Source organism: Mustela lutreola, chromosome 4 (genome assembly GCF_030435805.1).
Source record: "Mustela lutreola isolate mMusLut2 chromosome 4, mMusLut2.pri, whole genome shotgun sequence".
NCBI lineage: Eukaryota > Metazoa > Chordata > Mammalia > Carnivora > Mustelidae > Mustela > Mustela lutreola.
The window spans coordinates 148,126,156-148,131,916 of NC_081293.1; the positions used below are offsets into that span (position 1 = coordinate 148,126,156).

Genomic DNA, 5,761 nt, shown 5'->3' on the forward strand with positions numbered 1-5,761 from the left:
CCTCTCTTGAGAATGTTTCAGAAATCCTGATGTCTGGGCCCTGCCCTTAGACATTGATTTAATTGGTTTGGAATGTGGCCTGTGTCCTGGGATTCTGAAAGCTCCCCCAAAGAGTTTTGACAAGTGATTTTAACCTCCACCTGAGGTGGAGAACCATTGACTGAAGGATGTGCTACATGGAGGATGCTCAGGAACTTACAGGTTAGCAGCTCCTCTCCAGGTCTTTCCTGCAAGGTCTTTTATCGTTTTTTGTTTGTTTGTTTGTTTTTTAAGATTTTATTTATTTATTTCACATCTCCGCCGAGAGTCGCCGCGGGTTCCTGCTTCAACAGTGCTTGGACGGAACCCGGCGCTCGTCCCCTCGCCCCGGCCGGCTGCTCAGAGCCAGCCCTTCGCCATCTCCTCACAGCGTCCTCGGACCGCTCCAAGGCCCCCCGTCGCCGCTCCAGCGCCGTGCAGCCGCTGCCCGCCGCCGCCTCTCCTCAGCCGCGCCATGACGACCGCGTCCCCTTCGCAGGTGCGCCAGAACTACCACCAGGACCCGGAGGCCGCCATCAACCGCCAGATCAACCTGGAGCTCTACGCCTCTTACGTCTATCTATCCATGTCTTACTACTTTGACCGTGATGATGTGGCTTTGAAGAACTTCGCCAAATATTTTCTCCACTAATCTCATGAGGAGAGGGAACATGCTGAGAAATTGGTGAAGCTGCAGAACCAACGAGGTGGCCGAATCTTCCTTCAGGATATCAAGAAACCAGACCGTGATGATTGGGAGAATGGGCTGAATGCAATAGAGTGTGCATTACACTTGGAAAAGAGTGTGAATCAGTCACTACTGGAACTGCACAAACTGGCCACTGATAAAAATGACCCCCATTTGTGTGACTTCATTGAGACTCATTACTTGAATGAGCAGGTAAAATCCATCAAAGAATTGGGTGACCACATAACCAACCTGCGCAAGATGGGGGCCCCCGAATCAGGCATGGCAGAGTATCTCTTTGACAAGCACACCTTGGGAAACAGTGATAGTGAGAGCTAAGCCTTAGGCTGTCTCCCGAGCCACCTGGTCCCTGAGGCCATGCATGCATGTTGGGGTTACCTTACCTTTTCTATAAGTTGTACCAAAACATCTACTTAACTTCTTTCATTTGTACCATTCCTTCAAATAAAGTAATTTGGTACCCAATTACTGTAAAAAAAAAAAAAGATTTTATTTATTTATTTGACAGAGGGAGAGAGAGAGATACAGTGAGAGAGGGAACACAAGCAGGGGGAGTAGGAGAGGGAGAAGGCGGCTCCCCACCGAGCAGGGAGCCCAATGTGGGGATCCATCTCAGGCCCTGAGATTATGACCTGAGCCAGAGGCGGATGCTTAACGACTGAGATACCCAGGTGCCCATTGCAAGGTCTTTAGGAAAGGGTAATAAGCTCAGATATCTACAGGGAGAAGCAGGTAGCGCGTTACATAAAATCAGAAGGAGAACAAAGTTCGTAGGATTCAGAACCCTGTCATATGGAATGTCTTTTCTCATTTAATTACCACAATACTAAATGCCTTCATTTTGTTATCATTGCTGTCTTAGATTTTAAACTCTTTAAGGACATTGTTTATTCCTTATACCATGTACCTAGCAGCACTCGGTAGATTTATTTAAATAATAGTTATTTCAGTTCTCTTGCTTCACACTCCTCTTCTGACCCATGTATAGTAGACTCAACTTAGTATTATTATTATGGAAGAGAAGACATAAGTTGAATATTTCTCCACTGACAGTTACAGGGAAGGAATTCTTTCTTAAAACTTTACCTGTGGAAACTAAAAGCCTCTTTTTTTTTTTTTTTTAAGATTTTATGTATTTATTTGTCAGAGAGAAAGAGAGCATGAGAGAGCACAGGCAGGGGGAGCAGCAGGCAAAAGGAGAGGAAGAAGCAGGCTCGATGCTGAGCAGGGAACCCTATGTGGGGCTCCATCCCAGGATCTCCAGGATCATGACCTGAGTGGAAGGTAGACACTTAACTGGCTGAGCCACCCAGGTGCATCTAAAAACCTCCTCTTATGCTCGTGATTCTTATCTTTTGCTTTATCTTATTTATTTATTTATTTATTATTTTTTTAAAGATTTTATTTAATTATTTGACAGAGAGATCACAAGTAGGCAGCAAGGCAGGCAGAGAGAGTGAGAAGGAAGCAGGCTCCCTGCTGAGCAGAGAGCCCGATGAGGGGCTTGATCCAAGGACCCTGAGATCATGACCTGAGCCGAAGGCAGTGGCTTAACCCACTGAGCCACCCAGATGCCCCTCACTTTATCTTTTTTAGTCAGCTTTATAAATTCCTAATAAGTTTCAAGTTAATCTTCTCAGGTTTTAAGCAGACAGTCTACTGGTAATTATAATTTCGTCTCTCCTTTAATCATAGTTCATAATCTCTTACCTACAATTCCTTTTGAAAATGGAAAGTTTGTAAGTTTGGCACTAAAACCTAACCTGAATGGATGTGAGGCTCTTTACAGTCTTTATGTTTCCACTTTGCGTTAGTCTTGATACATTTTAATGTAGAAATACTGCTGATTGCAGAGTGCCACATCTGTTTCCGTTTTTTTTTTTTTTTTTTTTTTAAAGATTTTATTTATTTATTTGACAGAGAGAAATCACAAGTAGATGGAGAGGCAGGCAGAGAGAGAGAGAGGGAAGCAGGCTCCCTGCTGAGCAGAGAGCCCGATGCGGGCCTCGATCCCAGGACCCTGAGATCATGACCTGAGCCGAAGGCAGCGGCTTAACCCACTGAGCCACCCAGGCGCCCTCTGTTTCCGTTTTTATGTGATACATAGTAAACTTTTCCAAATCATGAAAACTTCTGAATTCTTGAATGTATACAACCCCTGAGTCAGAAAAGAAATGTAGACTGTATTTGTTGCTTTATCTTGATGTGTTTCATTTTGGGGGCCTATTTATATTCCTATTTAATGTCTACTTAATTTTTTGATTAAAAAAATCTAATGTGAAATTGTAACTTTTGTGAGCGAATATGGCTCTAAGTTCTCTTTTAGTCATGAGGAAGTTGATTTTGCTACTTTTGGTGATAATGATGCTGATTCTGCCACATTTCTTCAGCAGAGGATACAGCCACTGATTGCAACAAAAGCTTTATGTACTGGAGGGAAAAAATTGTATTGACTAGAGTTTGCTTTTACCCAAACATTGATATAGATTCTAAGAAGCAGCATGAAATACTGTCTTCACTTCAGCTAACTGCAGGCCACTGGGAAGTTATCTAACTGTATATAGCAGGTAGCCATAATGATCATATTATATACACAGTCTGTTCAGTTAGATGTTAACTGTTGGTGGTGATTATTTTATTTATTACTTTATTAAAGATTCTACTTATTTGGTCGCCTGGGTGACTCACTCGTTGAGCATTTGCCTTTGGCTCAGGTAATGATCCCAGGGTCCTAGGACTGAGCCCCGCGTCAGGTTCCTTGCCTGCTTTTCCCTCACCTATGCCCCGTGCTTGTATTCCCTCTCTAGCTGTGTCTCTGTCTGTCATATAAATAAAATCTTTACAAAAAAAAAAAAAGATTTTGCTTATTTATTTGAGAGAGAGTGTGTGCACAAAAGCAGGGGGAGGGGCAGAGGGAGAAGCAGACTTCCTGTTGAGCAAGGAGCCCAATGCAGGACTGGATCCAGGACCCTGGGATCATGATCTAAGCTGAAGACAGATGCTTAACTGACTGAGCCACCCAGGTGCCCCCATGATGATTATTTTAATTTGCAATTATACTCATGATTTTTAAAATAAAGGCATAAGTCTAGGGATTATTATTATAAAAAGCTAACTTATTGTAAATGATCTCTGAAGAGAATGTGATTTAGGGAATTCTACATAAATTTAACAGATTGTAGGTACTTTCCTGTCCTCTCTCCAGACACCTATCAAAACTCATAATGAAAAGATACGAGAGAGCAAAGTAGAACCCATAAATAAACCAAGAAATAGTCAAGGAATCCCGAAAACAATCCAGCCAAAGAGAAAAGATGAAGGAAAGAGTGACAAATAGATAGTAGGTTTGGAGAGGGCAACCAGTCCGGGTAGAATCAGGAAGCTGGGGGAAGGAGAACATCAAGAAAAAAATGCAAAAGTAATGGATTATTTGATGTGCATAAATATTTTTTAAAAATTAATGAACATTTGACAAATCTGTTATATATAGCTTTTGGATAAAAAGATAGCCATACGTACATAGAAAACTAAATGAATGTGAAATCAATGAAATTAATAACTGTAGGAAAAACAAAAATGTTAATGAGAGAGAAAACAATTGGAATATACCACTTGGCTCAATAGTTACCAATACGTAGTCATAATATAGTAAATACCAATTATTCATCTAAATAAAATGTTTATATAACTATATTGGTCGGATATGGGAGAACAACATTTTTTTTTTAAAGGGAGGTGAGGTGAGGCGGTATGAGAGTTAATCAGCAGACATAGATAGTATAAGAAATCAATGGGTAATATTAAAAAGTATATATTTAAAATTTGAAAATATGTGCTTTAGTCTATAGGATTTGGGGCGGAATAGTGGAGAACAGGGGAGACTTTTTAATAGTATTTGATTTTTTATATCGTGTATGTATTACATAGATAAAAATTAAAGCAATATCTTAAAAAAATGTGATTTGAGGAAACACCCTCAAACTATTCTTTCACTTGCAAAGCAGTTAGTATGTACATATGTGATTTATTTTAAGGCTCCCCAGATCAAAATATTTTTTCAGCTTGTTACTAGGGGAAATGCTAAAGCTAAAGACCTTAGAAACTCAGTTCTATGGGCTCAGAATTCCAGTCAAACTATTAAAAAAAAAAAAGTAACAATGAAGGAAATTAATTTACATGTTTTATTTTTTATTCCATCTCTTTGATTTCTTAGTAGTAAAGTGCAATGGAGTCAACATTCCTGGGTGTGAAAAAGCTCTGTCACTTATTATGTGATCTTGGGCCAGTAACTTAACTTCTCTAAATTTTGCTTTCTCCTCTAAAATAAAATGATAAGGGTTTCTATTTCATAGGATAAAATGAGATTATATTAGTTAGCAAAGTGTTTGGAACATCACAGGTATTTATTAAATACTAAACTATTATTTTTCCTTTCTTTTCCCTCCTCTCCGGGAACAGGATATTCTCCAACAGCTCTGTTAACATGCATTGTTTCCTACCACTAGATAACTAGATGCTTTTTAACTTGCTCTATTAGATAGTTATCTCATTATCTCTAGCTACATCTGTTTTTATAAACCAAAGAATTATGACCCATTATATGCTATACAACTGAACTAATTACTTAATAAGTGTCTATTATATATTAGGCAAGAACAGGTAACTAGTTTCTGATATTCCGAGGAAGTACATTTAACATTAATTATAATTATAGAGAATTTTCATTTGTCAGCCTTAAATTGCTGTATATATAATCTGATTAAGCCTTTGATGAATTATGAGTAATTTATTATTCCTATTTGACAAATGAGAAAACTGAGGTTTGCAAAGGCTATATAGACTATATAGTTTATGTTTTTAAAAAGGATTTTATTCTGTTCTAGTACATGATATACCTCAATTCATTATAATTTTATCATTTTAGTACTATTATAAGTGCTGCTAAAAAGTAATAAAATGTTTCAAAATTTGAATATATAGTTAGTGATAACTTTGTGCCATAAATTGGATGGCATTTTTGAATCCTAAATGGCT

General features: G+C 38.8%; 1 pseudogene; it reads left to right on the forward strand.

Moving 5' to 3' along the window:
- Nucleotides 1–290: 290 nt before the first annotated feature.
- On the forward strand, nucleotides 291–1,203 carry LOC131830403 (ferritin heavy chain-like; annotated as a pseudogene).
- Nucleotides 1,204–5,761: the final 4,558 nt, after the last annotated feature.